This window comes from Zosterops lateralis, assembly GCF_965231275.1.
Source record: "Zosterops lateralis genome assembly, chromosome: 5".
Classification (NCBI taxonomy): Eukaryota; Metazoa; Chordata; class Aves; order Passeriformes; family Zosteropidae; genus Zosterops; species Zosterops lateralis.
Window position 1 is genome coordinate 59795569 of NC_139766.1, and position 16320 is coordinate 59811888.

Here is a 16320-nt window from a genome sequence, read left to right on the forward strand (position 1 = left end):
CATTTCCTGGGCCCTGTGTCCCTTGTCGTATGTGATGGTGAATACCTTTGGACCCAGGAAATCATCCATCTCTACTTAAGATTTGACTGTAAATCAAACTAGTAATTTCCTTGGCCTTCAGAGAAAAAGAATGACAGTGCTTTCCCTAGTTAACAAGTTAATTTTTGCTATTTTTATGATTTATTGATATAACTGGAGTTTTAAAAGGCCCAGCTAAAATTTCTGGGTTGAATCTCTCCCCCAGTTCCCCAGTCCCTGCTTTCGTCCCTGATATTTCTATTTCTGCTCCCTAAGTTATATGACTCAGAGTTGAGCACGTTGTACATAATATTATCCCAAAACATGACTGTCATATTCTAATCCTACTGCAAAAATAATTTCTGTACAGAGAAACTGTACACGCTTCTTGTGCAGAAGCAATGGAGGGGTGGTAGAGTCAAACAGCACACACAGAGCACTTAAAATTTAAAATCTTTTGTGTGTAAATTGCAGGGTATGAAAGTGTTAATTTGAGACTGGCTCAGGAGGAAGGCATGAGTTCTTAAGACTTCTACATTAAGAAGCTTGATTTCTGCTATAGCTGCCACATGCGACCTCCAACACATGCTTTGTTTCATTCCCAAAGGAAAAATTCTCCTCTTACAGATTCAAGAGCAAAATGCTTTCCTTACAGGCACTTTCCCTCTAATTCCAGCCTCCTTTCTTCAGTGATATACACATAATTCAAGTTCAAGAAAGACTGACTGCACTAATGGCAGTGTTAATGCACACACACATATGCCTGGAAGTTTTCACTTTTTACCAGTTTCAGATTTTTGATGCTTCATCCGATTATTGAACTTTTTGGGAAGATTGAATGGATCAATTCCGGCAAACAGCACAGAGGAAAGCTGTTTTCTAGTGTTTTCAAGGGCTGAAATCAAATACAAATACAATCACTACAGACTAAGTCCAGTCTTGCAAATGCAAAAAGATCTGAATTTGCTTCTTTCAGGGTGAAACGTATAAAACTGCATGGCCTGTCATCACAAAGTTCTCCGTTATAGCACAATGTATGTATGTATCCCACAGTAGTTGCATTGGACAATGATAAATGTTGGTTCCCCTTTTAGGAACAAAGCTCCCTCAAAGCAGAATTTGTCCAGAATCCTCCTGAGGTGGATGTGGTCCTTGCTCTTTTTCTGAGGGACAAGGGCAGAAGTTCCGGAAGTGCAGCCATGCCATCTCATTTTGCATTTTACCAGTTATCTGAGTTGCATCAACATAGCTTGTCAATGCTGTCACTCATAAGACATGTTCTCCTCTTAATGAGTGCTGTAGCATCTTAGCAGATTTCTGAGCTCTATTTTTGATGATGTCAGGTTCAAAGGGAGGTCTAAGCTGCACGAAGACAGAGATGCCTATAAATGGCATCTGTTTCTCTGTGGCTCCATATACCTTCCCATATAAATGTTGAATAAATCTCCTTATGACAAAGTTCTTTTGCAACTTTTTTTCCACATTCTTCTTCATACATCTTGAAGCCACTTCTTTATCCAACACTGAGAGCTTTAGAATGGTAGGAAAAAAAATCAGAAAATAAAAGAGGAGCATGAAACTAAGGAGTAGAGGCTTCTGAACTGCTGGAAACAAATTGGTCAGAAGAGAAAGAGAAGCGAGGTTTCAGTAGGGTTAAAGTGAGGGAGAAAAAAAGGACGGTTGGGGAGGACACCAATTCTGATAAGTCAAGGATTTTTTTGATGAGGAGATGCTGTTCTTCACTTTAAACTAAGCCCAGCTTGTCCTTAATGACCTAATTATTCTTTCTAGCAGTTGCAGCACTCCAGCCCAGCCCTGAGTCTGTGTTGACTGTAGTTTGCTGCTCACTCTCTGGGCTTCTTTGATGCAGCCCCAGGCTTTACATTTTGTTGATGTGCTGATGAGCCCTTTGACCGTCCTGCTCTCATCACAGATGCTCAGACAGCAGCTGATCTGCACGAAAGGGAGATGAGAGATGTAGGGAGCTGCAATGGAATGTGCTGGGGACTGTCCCTAAGGCACTGGGTGAATGGAGCCCTGCAGGGTGCAGGTATTCACCACAGTGGGGCTGAGTTGCCAACAGAGGCTTCTGAAATCCATAGTTTTAACCAGAAGAGCAGAGCATACAGAAAGGAAATTATAAGTCTTAATGAATGGGTGCTTTGAGTATGGATTATACATAGCAATATGCAACTGTTTATAGCACATCATTAGCCTGCAAGAGCTGTAATGTTTGAACTTTTTGTGTTTGTTTCAAAAGTGCCACAGTACAACATTTTAGTCTTTCTGCTGCAGTAACCACTGGTTGTTACAAATCCCTTCATGAATGCATTATGGAAAACTGGGGCAGAGTTCTTCACTAGCTAGCCAAGTGCATGCCTGCTGGGGCTTTGTACTAGAAAACAGTGAATAATGTTTTTAAAGCCAAAGTACAGTAGAAACCCATTTTACACACATAAGCATGTTGCACAAGACTAATATTCATTGAAGTTCCCTGCTGCAATGTGAAATTCATGTCAGTTTGCAATGCAGAACTTATTTTTCAGGTGTTCCTTTAAGTGGGTTCATTATATCATTTCGCCTGTTAGTGTCCTCAAAATAACTTACCTCTGTAAGTCTATTATTTTATTGTGTATTCATGTAAAAAGGTCCCATTGTACTTTTCTCTATGATCTGGTGCACAGAAAGTGCCTCTAAGGAGAGGCAGCACATGTTTAATTCTGCTCTGCTTTACTTATTGGGATTACTGCAGGCAGAAAATCTCCCTGTTTGACATCCTCTGATGGCTGCCACCCTACATGGCTGTTATTTGCAACATCTTTAGCAACACACCACTCACATGGAGACCACTCTAAAGGGATTAAGATCTTTGCTTTTTTAGCACACCAAAAGCAGTGAGACCTGATGGGTTTGAGGGGGCATCCCTGGAGCTGAGAGCCAATCCATCTACCAAGTCCTGACACTTCTATGGAGACATGATGGATAAGCTTGTGCCTCTACCTTTTGCTTCATTAAGGAGACAGGAGGTATTAATGATAGCAATTATGTATTCTCAATTAATTTAATGCGTGACAATCTAAGAGACCATAAGTAATTACATTATCTGAGGAGTTTGTTAATTTTACTCGGTGGTTAAGGATTTAAGGTACCGTGTAGAAAACTGATCAAATGATAAGCAATAGAATGCCCTATTGTTGAACAGCAGCTCAGTGAAAACCCTTTTAAAAAGCAGTTGACATAGTTATTTGTTTGGGTATTCAGGAACAAGGAGGAAAAAACCATGTAGGCAGCTGAAAGATAGAAAAAAGCAAGGCATTTGGTGCTTTGTGGTTTTTTACATTCTTGGGCCAATCTAAAATTGAGTTGAGTGCAGATGCCTTGCTAGCAACACTCACAGAGGATGTTGTTGGTCTTCCTTTTCACCATTCCATGTGGTTTTTCTCCTGCTGTCCAGCTAAGAAAAGAAAGTAAATGGCAACATATTTTGTTTTAAGAGAAAGGAACATATAAATGAGAGCTCAGGCATTGTCTTGTGGAAAAGTAAAGGCAGCAAAGCAAAGGGAATTGAAAAGTAGGAGGAAGAAAGAAGAGTAAGAGAAAAGGATTCATATTTAACAAAGGAAGGGGGAGAAAAACTAAGAAGTTTGGAAACAAGTAACCCCAGAACAGCCTAGCTATCAATATTTAAACAACTAACCAAATTATTTTATCATTTCATGTGTGAATCTTACAAATAGTTACTCATTTACATTACACATAACTATTCCTCCCTTTCATAGAAAACAATGACTGAAAACCCTGAGGACTGATGCAGGTTTCATATTTTAAGCCTATTCTTGGCACTAAATAAACAAGCTAAATGATTAAAGGGATGAGTGTAGACAAGCAACTACAGCTGGGGCTACAGGCAGAGGAGAAGTTGAACATCACTCATCTTTGAAACTATAACACAGAATTTAGCTCTTCCCCTCCACCTTTTTTTTTTAAACCACGTCTCCATACCCACAGTGATAACCAAAATGAACAGCAAGAAACTTAAAAAGAAATCTGTGCTTCCCAGCTAGAATTGGCAGTTAGGATCAGTAATGTATAGTAGAAATTATTTTCTTTGTTGAAGTGTAAGTTGGATAAACACAATTTAAGGCAAAAAGCTCCAAAGAAATGTAACCAAAACCCGTAGAAGTTTTCCAACCACAGGAGCAGCATTCCTGTGTCAGATTCTGGTACTACATTAGCTGCAGAAAGGACAAGAAGCCACTCCAGTTTTTAGATGGAGCAGGCATTTTAGAGAGCATGGGAGCCTAAGTCAGCTGGGCTTGCTTATCCAGGAGATCTCTCTAGAACCTGATCCAGCTTTTTGGATATCCTAAACATTTATCTGTGTTTTGAGTCAAACTGAAACCATCCTGCCTCGCTGGACTCATCCTCATATTAAAACAGTAGAGCAAACAACATTATATTTTATTTCTTTAGAGAAAATTACCTGAATAAAAAAAGTTATATTGACATTGGTAATTATGTCTGGAGCTGCAAATTTCATTTCAACAACAATATATACCATGTCGGTGAATAATACCCAACGAGTAATTTAACACAATCAAACCTCCAGACATACCACCACCACCACATCTTCTCAAGAATCACGTGGAAAATTGTTGTCCATCATCTAGACAACACTTTGCTACTTTGAAATTTCTATTTCAATGGCTGGAGGTTGCTTCTGGTGGACAGAATTTACTCTTGGCTGGTCAACTAGGGGTTATTTTTATAAAGAAGGCAGTTATAAATGAGAAGATTAAATGTATGCACATTATTCTGAAATAATTTTTAAATTTTATGTGAACAGGTTTAATTGCACTTATTAATTTGGTTTTTATAAGAGAATATTTCTGTCTTTTGTTTTGATTTTTTTCCTTAGGAAAATGCCAATTTTCATTTTCTCTGATGAGTTCTGGATCAGTTAGGATCACTTTTTAAGCTAAACCACTGAGTTTGCAAAATTCTCATTACTTTATCATGCAGGTCTCATGGATATATGAAGGTCAGATTTTACAATAAAGATGTGGAACTTTGCTTCTGCCACTACAATGACTGCTTTACAATTTCAATGATTGCAGGAAATGAGGAGGAGCTTAAAAATAACAACCAACAAACAATTTAGGGAAGGGGGAAGAGGAGAGCTTTAGAAATAGAGACATTGTTTGGGTGACAGGCTTGGGTTACATGCAAAATTTGGGGTTTAGATGAAAAATTTGGACCCCAGAAGAAGGTGCAACACAATGCCTGAGACATTTCAGTTCTGAATTAATTGGAAAGCTGTGTGAGTTCATTCAGGGGCACACAGTGTAGCTCTCCACTGTTTAAAATCCATGTTATCGAAGTGCAGTAAGACACTTTAGTAAAAAAGTGGAGGCAAATGCCAATAACTTTTGCAAACCCCCCCAGTTTTGCTACTGACCATAAGTAGATAGGCAGGACTATCCTTCCATCCCTCTTGCTACAGGCAGATTTGAGTCAGGATTGCAGACAAAGCTGGTTGCTGATTAACCCATTTGACCCGTCACCTAAGAGACTTGTGATATAAAATATGACTTGAGCTTTTCAAACAAATAACTGTAATTTCCATTTAATTGATTTTTGACCTTGCACTGCAATTATTCAATCTTAATTTATCTCAGAATAGAAGAACAGCAATTGCATGTAAACTGAAGGATGCTGTAAAAAGTTATAGGAGAAAGTGCATAAGAAAAAGACTGCAGTTATTAAGTTAGCTTGCACTTGCACAGTAGACAGATGAATAGTGTTGCCTTTTTCTACAATAAAATTATCAGAATCAACTAAATTCATAAGGAATACTTGGAGAAATACATGGAAGTTGGTGCTGCACAAGATATAAAAATCCTCATTTGAAAGCAATTCAATTTCTCTGGGTTCAAGGCTGGTTTTTATTATTTATTACAAGACCTAGGAATGTGCTTGGAATTTTACAGAGCAATGAGTAGTAACAGGTCTTGGCCCCGAGCAGAATAGAACCCAGGAGAATGAAGAAAACAATAATACATGAGAGGCCAAATTTTGCTCTTCACTCACAACTGCAAGAACAAGGTAGTTTAAATTTTATCCTTGATATCGAACACCTGATTTTGGGAAAAAACTTTCTGTTGATCATTCATTATCATCATCATCAAAATTGTCTTACTGATGTGAATATGCCCCTATTATGTTGGTTATGAGGTATATTAATTTCAACTTCTACCACTGTTTTTGCTATCAAGGGCATTACAGTCTATATTGCAGTGTAACATAGGAAAGATTTCTTTTTTGCTATTGAACCAAAACTATTGTAAAATGCAGAGAACTACCTTTTTTTTTTTATTAGGGTATAGAGGGATTTTGTCGTCAGCAGAATAAATAGGAGAAGAAAGAGGAGGAGATGGACAGTGACAGTCTTGAGTTGTTATTCCTCCAAGTGCAGAAGAATATCAGTGGTACTTAAGAACATTATTTACCTATTGAACAAGGTGTTAGTTACTCCTCTAGACTGAACCATCCTGACTTTATGTCACATGTGACATGTTGGGTCACACTAGAGGAACATCTTTTTTTTCAAACATTTCTTCAATGGAAGAACTTGGAAAAAAATAGAAAGTTTCATTGCAAAGAGGTGAAAAAAATGCTGAATTCAACTACATCAATCATGGTCCAGACTTGAACAAAACCTTTTAAATTAACTGATAAAAGATTCGCTGATGTCCTTGAAATCAGCTGTCGGTGACAAGCCCATAATCTCTTTGCAGTAGGATTGAATTTGGGGAATGGAAATTACAGGTGTAGTTCAGAACTGACCTTGATGCTCAGGCACTGCCAGTATCCCAGTTTTAGATTTACTGCCACCACACCAACCCTCATAGTGTGTGTACTGGTGAGGAGAAGGGCTGTTTGCAGGGCCCTTCATTTGGCCTTCCCCTTCCAGCTCCTCTCAGGGAATTGGATGCACAAAAGCTTGCCACACCTAATATTACCACTGCAAGTGGTGGCAGAATATTAAAAAAGCTCTTCCAATTTGCTTCCTACATGTAACGAGGAGGCCAGGGTCAATTTTATCCACACTGGACAATAACACAGAATTTAACTACAGCCTCTCTGCCTGCATATTGGATCTGATTCCCTGATCTTGTGCTCATAACTTCACAGTTAAAGTACTTGGTTTGGGGTGAGAAAGTTCCTGACACTGTATTAAGCATGAATTGTCCCAGTAATGACAGCAAGGGAAGGCAGGAACATCCAAGTGAGTTGAAGTGGAAACATGAGCTTGTGAGAGCTATTAATGCCACCTGCATTGGCGGCAGCCTGCCTGAAAGAAGCTTTCCATAAGTGGTCCATAAACATGACAGTGGTTGAACACTTGACATTTACAGCTCCCTCTACATTTATATCCAAGGAGATAAGTATGGGAGGTTTGTGTTTGTGGTAAGGGAACTGCTTCAAGGAAATTAAAGTCTGAGGGTGAAGCAAACTTGGAGAATGTAGATAACATCTCATTGGAAATGCTGCTTTCTGTAGAGTAAGAAATTCCAGCAAACCTAGGCATAAATACAGTTCAGGTGTTCAGAGCACAAATCCTGAGAGAAGAGGAATTGGAGAACAAAGCTGGGTTGCAGTGCCTCATAACTTTTGTAACTTTCTGAAGAATCAGCTCATCTGTCTCTTTAAGTATTTAAAAAATGCATCCTGCTTGCAATGATGTATAGAGCAGAAATAAAAGGTCTCTACAGAATTTTTTATTTTTTTTTTAGCACAGAGAAATATATAAGGTGCTAAATATTTCAGGGCAAGTCAGGAAGATCAATGAATGGATTTATAACAAACATCCATCTAGGAAATCATTCATCAGTGATACACGGGGATGTAATTGCAATGAAGTAGGACAGCTAGCTCAAAACCAGGACATGCAGTGGACAAAATTAAGTCACAGAATATCAGTCGTGGATGTAGAAGAGAAATGAAGGTTGCCAAGAGATGGCAAATGGATGTGATCACAGCATTTACCTGGACAAGATATATGAGCAAAGTACAAGGCAGAGAAAAATGGCAGTGGCTCTCTTACTCCATCAGTTGCCTTGTATCAGCAGCTGCTCGCATTAATATGTTGCTATCTATGTTATCCATAATCAAAGTTTTATATTTCTAGTTGATTTGCAGTATCAGACAGAACTTCTGTGTAAAAAAAAAATGTGCTCTCATTAGCACCATTGAGAATACATTGTGGCAGAGCTTTGCAAAGAGAATTGCTGCTGGGATTCTAGTATAGCTGCTATGCTGTAGCATAACAGTGAACTAATGAATTAATTCCTGATTTGAAATATTCTCCACGGGATCACTCATAAAACACAGGCCTTGTTTGCACAAGGAACAGAAATAGGTAACAATCATCTGCCTTGAATCTCTATATACTTCACAAAACTGCACGATACTGTTCTCTCTCTGCTGTTTTCACTGGGTGAATAATCATACTCAGCTGCCATAAGCCCATGTATGATTACTTAGAAATTTACAGAGAAAAGGAGAGAAAGAAGTAGCAACTTTTTGGAATGACAAATGGGCTTCAGTGGCTCAGAAAATGTCAGGTTTTTTTCCAGTTATGCCAGCTGATGAAATCAGGTGTGTTATCTCTGTGGGCAAAGCTTGGCTGTCATGTCTAGCTGTGAGGAATAAAGAAAGAAACCAAGAGTTTTCATTTGGACACTATTAATTACATGTGTATATGCATCTATTATGCACTGTATCCCATCCTCAGAGCTGCAATCTGTCTGGTCCCAGTTGTGCTGGCTGGGAAGATTAGTCCAGATCCAGATGCAGCCATCAAAAGACAAATCCCGTGGTCTCATTAACATGCTCAAGTTACAAGCACAGGAGCCACTCACATAACAGGATTCCATTGCCTGCTCCCTTCAAAGAGACAAAAATAAGGCAACCTGCAGTTAAGCAATGCCTGAGGAATACAAGTGTAAAAGAGAATTTGGTGAAGCAATTCTATGAATAAGTGTTCTCCTGCAGCCAGTGCTGCTGTTCAGGGCTGAGAACTAATGACTGAGTGCAAGTGAACAGGTAGGAAACACGACTGTGAGTAGAGTCTGAAGGTAAACATGCCTGGCTGCCCACCTGATTGTGATGTGAGGTGACTGAGGGACTGATCCAGTATGGTTGAGCATGAATAAAAGAGCATGCTGATTTAATATGACTGCAAGGATCAAAGATCATGTGTGTGAATGATTATCTCACTGACTGTACAAGTAGAAGATGAGGTGAAATGACAAGAGACAATGAAGGAAAATGGGAACATCTGAAATTCAGAAAACACTGACAAAATGAGTTGCAGATGGTCCATTGCTGATAATCAATGGAAAATCCATTTTGACAATTGACTTATATGTAGGGTGGAAGTGTAGAGCTGAATGCAAGAATTTTCCAAGCTCTGCTTATCCCCAAGGCCCAACAATTAAATTGGGACATGAGGAATAATTGTAAAGAGTTTTCTTACTATTAACTTATTTTTGAGAGGACTTTCTTAAATAGATGATCTCCTGATTTCTCTAAAATTACTTTATAAGCACTCATGCTGGACATAGGCAAAGGGCCAGCTCTTCCAGACCTCCCTGCAGAATTTGAATGGGAGTGGGGATAGGACACTTCTTTCTGCTAGGGATCTACTAGATTTATAAGCTTATTGATTCATCAATATATATTTTGTTTCAATTTATCTAGGTAATGTAAGTGACTTTATTCTTTTTTGCTCTTTTTTTGGACAGTCTCTTGTGCACGTGGGTGGAGGATATTAAATATGGTTATAAAATACCACTTCATGCATTTTCATCAATGATTTTGTATCTGTTGCATGAGAAGAACTCCACCACAAGGCATAGCAGTGGCAAATAAATCCTCTAACAGAGCTGTCTACCTGAGTAAAGTGCAAAGTATGGTTCACAAGATGACTTGCCTACCCAACAGATTTAACAAGACCAGAATAGCTGAAGTACCACAACTCTCAGCATGTAGTTACTCTGAATAAAAACACATTCGTGCTCTGTGTGTGAATGTAATGGCATAATTACCTTAAGACTGATTTATCCTCCCTCCATAGGTTGTACAGCATTATAACTTCAACAAAATAAGTGCACAAACGTGTGCGTGTGTGTCTGTCTTTCTACCTCACTATAGAAAAGCAGAATTAGTAAGAAAATAACTGAGATATTCCTGCCCTTTGCTATTTGCAGCACTCTTAAACACACTTTGTTGCCTGCAAATTCTTTAACCTGCAAGGTGGTTGGAATTAGGTACTTTTCTTCCAAGTTTAAAACCTTCTAATAGTTTTTTTTTTAATCTGGTTTTGTCTTACAGCAGCAGCTTTCAACATTGTGCAAAATTAACTGCTTCAGGGTATTAAAATATGCTATAAAATCTTCTCAGATCTGAAAGACCAAAAATCAACTTTTCATACTGGGATTACATTTAAATGCCATTAGCATGTTCAGAAGTTACAGAAATACAGATATTCATATGTATACAGTAAACCATCTACTTCTTTTCCAGCTGAAAGGGAGATGGGAGCAGGCTACAAACATAATTTCCTTTGCATTTCAGATGGTTGCTTTGCTGAAGACCCCAATGGATGGAAGAAAATCCCGCCTGACACAAGACAATGGTATGTTCTCTAAATGAAGGATAGCAAGAGCAGTGGAAGTTACATACACAAAACCTTCTGTTCCTGTCATAAATTGATAATCATGCCATTTCAGGTGGGAAGGTTATCCTTATCTCTGGGGTATAAACAGTGGGTTTCTACTGATGAAGTGATTATGAAATTTGACAAGATAAGCAATCATAAATCTAAAATTATAATACTGTTTGTGATATTAGACAAGAGGCTAATCTCTGAGTAGCTTGGTGGACCTTTTACAAGCGTTAGATATAGCAGCAAGAAAAATGGCACAGGAATACATTCACTTTACATAGCTTTTTTTCCCTTTTGCTAACTTTCACATAATGCAGCAGCATAAACTAATAATACAAAAAGACCTAATCCTTTCATTTTCAGACTGTAGAAAAATGGAAATGTGTATTTCCAGTATATTTTTGCAGTATCATAAACGTTTCTGTGGTGTGGCCCCTCACTTCTTCAGAGCAGGCATCCATAGAGAGTGATGCCTTGTCTCTTTACCAGGCCAAGGACTAAAATCTACACTTTGTTACAGGCCTCTTTGCTTCTGCAAACTGCAGATCTTCACTAAACAGCATTTAAGTTGCACAATTTTCCCCTGTATTTGGGTCTGGAAAAAGACACAACTTTTGGGGGTCATATAGCAGCATAATACATACACGTGTCTCTGTCCCTCTTCCTTTTCAACTCAAGAGCATTTTATTTGTATTTTAATTATTGTCACTTTTCACAAAATTGCAGAAAGAGCATTTTCTCACCTCTGTGCAAGGGGCACTTTCCAAAAAAATGCCAACCAGGCATTTGTTTCTGACCAAGCCTCTGAAAAACTTGGACGTAGTCATGGACCACTGCATAGTTAATTTCATGAGGAGTTTGAAAGGAGCAGGACTGCAAAGCTCTGAGTTAAACTTGTGTTGTGTCCACCCTGGAAGCTGAGCAACCTGCAAGTAAAGCTCTCACTGACTGCTGCAAACAGAGTTGCCTGGTCCCAGTGAGAACCATGGAATTGCTCTCCAGTCCAGGAGGAACAATCATTCACCACCCCACCAGCCCCCGGAGACATTTATCTGAGTGTCCTCAGGCTAGCCTCATTTCATCCTCAGCATCCTGGGCTGCTCTTGTCACCTTTTCCTGAGCCCAGATACTAAGGGGCAGTCTCCAAAGTTTCCTTTCTAAAGCTGTATAAAGCATTGTGTTTTAGTCCTAGTGCTTCACCTCCCTCTAGTAGAGCAGCCTCTGCTCTACAACAAACCCAAAAATGAAGTCAAATGTTACCTTAACCATTGTCCAGTCTAAAAAGCTTGCAGAGGCCCCTAAGAGCTACTCATAAAAGAATCTAGGAGGTCACTTAGACAAGATAAAGCCTATCAGTTGATTTATCTTTGTCACTAAAATTCATTTTTTAATTTATTCTGCAGTAGGAGGCAGGTAGAGGTATTCCTCCTCCAATCTTATGACTTCTGTCCCAGTGAGCAGATTGCATTTGCAGCAATTCCAGACTAATCCCATTCTGGTGGGGGAACAGAGATGGATTGTGGTAGGGGCGAGGTGTGAGAGGGGTAAAGAAGAATAAAAATGTTTTCATTCATATTTATGTCATTGGGCTCAGTTTGAAAACTTACATCAACTCCATTATTGCCAAGGACTGCTTTAGGAATAGAAATGATTTCGTTGTCACATTTGTGGGTCAGTGAAGGAGACAGAAATACAGGAGCAATAAAATGCAAGGGGCCTTGTGATTTCATGATTAGGTTTTATATTGTGATTGCAGCAAGTTGCTGTTTAATGGCCAGATTTTCCTTCCATTTAAGTTAATGGGTATTTTCTGCTGATTTCAGTGTTATAGATTCTCAACTTGTTCTTCACTTATTTGATGATTTTAGATTTTATGTAATGTCTGTCAATTGGTGTTTCAGCAAGTCCTTGGTGATCCATCAAATAGACCGATAGGCTTTTACCATCTTGTCAGCGATTTCATTACCTTCTTTTATTTTAAAATATCCAAGTTCACAAATAATAATTCTCTCTCTTTCTGTTGACAGTGGGGACACTCACAACAAATTTTAAATAAAACTTGTGACCGTGCAGCTCTGTTAAAGCTCAGTCTGGGGAGAAAGCAATTATGTCACCTTATCCAGGACATTTCCCTTTGTCTCTTGTTCTCCTTGATGATCTTACAGGGAAAATAATTTATGGAACATTAAGAGTCAAAACAAGCCCTCAGAGATGCAAAGGAGGACTGAGACTAGCAATTAGACAGATCATTCTGTGAGTGTAACTAATCACAGAGGTAGCTTTCCTTCACCAGCAACAGGACATGACCAGAATTGTTGATACCATGAGTCCAACACCTTAAATCCTGACAACATCTGTTCTGACTAACACTCCACACCAGCACTGTGGAGAGTCAGCGGCCTGTCTGATGCTTTTGGTTTAAGAGAAAGCAGATTTTTCATCCTACCACTACAATGTGTGCTATCTTTTCTTTGGATGTTAGTAACAGCTGCAAAGAGGCCGTGAAATCAGCTTTGGGATGTCCTTGTATTTGAGTACTGCAGATTCAGAAAGGATTTCAGTGTTTCAGGTTAAGTTTTGTAAAAGTAGCTAATTATAAATTATGTTGAGAGAGCGTTCAGTTTCCTCTCTGATGTGACTTAACAATGCTTTGTCAAAAATGAGACTTTTTGAAGGCTTCTCAGTGTCTGTGAAAGTCCTGTGACAGAGATGGCACTTAGTGTTAATTTCCTGAAAAATCATGCTTGTATGTTTGTTTGTTAATAATTTCTGGACTGTGAAGTTAGGAGGAGACATAGATTAAGGACCATGTCCAGGCTGAATCCCACTTGAGCCTAGTGATAATGAAGTTTAGAGGAAAAAGTGCAGAAATTAAGAACTCAGTTTGGTATATTTTTTCCTGCTATTTTAATGAATAACATCAAATAACTCACTGAAACTTTTTGTTCTTTTCCATACTGGGATAATATAAGTTTTAGTTTTGGCTAATTAACTCATATAAATAATGCAGTATAAAAAAAAGCCCTTTAGACTATAGTTTGTCTCGAAAACAGGTTTGTCCAGAGAACCTGTGGATCCCCCATCCTGGCAGTGTTCAAGGCCAGGCTTGGTGGAGCTTTGAGAAACCCGGTCTAGTGGAAGGTGTCCCTGCTCATGGCTGGGAGGTTGGAACAAGATGATTTTTAAGTCCTCTTGCAACTCAAACCATTCTATGGTTCTCTAATTCCCTGATTTAATGGTTAAGCAAAACACAGTAGAGGTTTCAGGACTAGAACATACAAAATCACACACTGGGTAGCCTAGACATTTAGCTGAGAGAAGCTGCAGGAAAGAAATATGTTGCCCAAGTGACCTTCTGGGGCTTTTACTGGAAGCTGTCATGGAACAGGCTCTTCACAGATTTCCCCAGGTAACATCAGTCTGAAATAAAACCAGTCTGAATGAAAACAGTAGCAGTCTGGAAAAACCATGGGCATCACATCTAGGATATCCACACTAGGAGGCCTGGCATGCAGATGAATGAGGAGTTTCTAAAATTTTTTTGAAGCTTAAAACCATAATTTGAGCTGAACTGTGTGATTTGAGGATGAATAAATACTCTTTAGTGCCATTTTTGAAGTAGGTTATTGAAACTTTTCTCCATGCCTTCTGGGTCTGGTAGAGTAGTCACTTATCTAAGATGGATGGTACCTGTAGCTGCACTTCACCTGGGGAATAATTAGTAGCATTCAGCTTCAAAAAACTGAAGTCACCACTTCCACCCTTGCCAAGAGCCAGGGGCTAGGCAGGGAATCTGGAGAAACTGCCTCCCAGGGAAACACTGCTGGTGAGCAGGAAACTTCATCAAAGGGAAACATCTCCCTTGGGAACATCTGCACACTGCAGCTCTCTGGGCTTCTCAGGGTGACCTTCAACCATTTGTTGAAGAGATCCCAATAGTGATGCAAGTCTTATTCAGTAATGTTTCTAGTTACTATAATTATCTTCCTCAGCAAAGGGGGAGAGCCCTGGACATGCTGCCCTCACACTCCTGTAATACCTGGCTTGGGGTTTGATGTACATCCAACCATGACTTCTAGGGAAAGGTGTCTCTGCCCCTGGCAGGGGGTTGGAATTAGATGATCTTTAATGCCCTTTTCAAACCAATCCAACCCAACTCAATCCACTCTATGCTTCTGTGACCCTCAGTCTAGCCACCCCAGCATCACCTGGGCTGGGACCTGTCACTCATCACTGGGGAAAAATCCCAAACTTCTCTGGAGGGCAGACAGCCTCTTACATAACAGGCACTGCAGGGACAGGTGAGGTGACTTCCTCCACGCTCTGTTATCACTGTGATAAAGCCTAATGCCAGCTGACACCGCTCTGCCAAGGTTAAAGTGATTTGTGGGGCTCTGTTAAGATGTAGCTCCAATGTCTTTTCTTTCCACAATGTTTTTAAAATAAAACAAAACCACACAACTTTTCATCTACTGCCAGTGAGGAGTGTTTCATCTCAAAGCTACTTTACTTGGTAGGCACATGTATCTCCTGTGCTTATCTCAACCACAATATCTTAGCTTAAATGGAAGAGTCATAAAAATGATTCCTGAACATAAAAATCCTTTGAAATTGGGATGCATTTTGGGAAGGAAACACTGTGTTTATCTCAGGTCTATGAAATATACAGCAGATCATGCAGTTAGAGGCAGTGATGAGCCAGCACAGGATGGGGTCCTCCTCTGAAGCAGCTCTGCTCTGGTCAGCTGTTCTGTGGCTGTGAGGCTGGAAGCAGCTTCACAATCTATATTGGGCAAGTCTAACTGTAAAACTGGAAATAAATAATACATAGCATCTCTCCCTGGGGATGTGTGCCACGTACACATAACAATACTTCCAGCTGAGAAAGCCATTCCCAGTGTGCCTCTTTAATGGAAAGAAACTAGCACTTAATACAAATACTTTAGCAACACACACCCCCCTATCCTGCTTAATCTTAGCAAGTCTTCTTTTTCCTGTTTTAAATTCAGAGCTTCAGTTCCCTTGATCCAAGAGGTTAAATACTTCAAATCACATCAGTGCCCTAAGATTGTGGAGGGCCAGCTCAATGATGATGACTGCAAGTCGAAACATTAAGAATGCAAATTATCAGCCAAGTGACAACTGTTAAGCTGTATTAAAAAGTATGTTGCTTCTGCTTAACAGACACACAGATAGAAATGATGCTACTGTGAAATTTGCGGGGGTAACACAGTTCAAAGTACAGAGAAAGCATTTGTTCTCTTGTCTGTTCAATTGCTGTTTTGAAAACAAGCAACAGTATCACCTCAAGAAATCTGCAGCTGAGATCTGTCACCAGGCAATGTCCTTACTAATAAATACAGAATGTTGAATAATAATAATTAAAAATAATAAAAGAGCTGTTTGTATTATTAAAAAATCACCTTGTTAGACCAGTTTAATGCTTTCTGAGTTATAGGTGCCACTAGAAGTCACTTAAGGTCAAAAGCCTCTGGCTGATGACTGCTTGCTAATACCACATAAATTTCAGAAGCTGATAGAGCCTGTCCAAATAGTTCTGTATATCACAC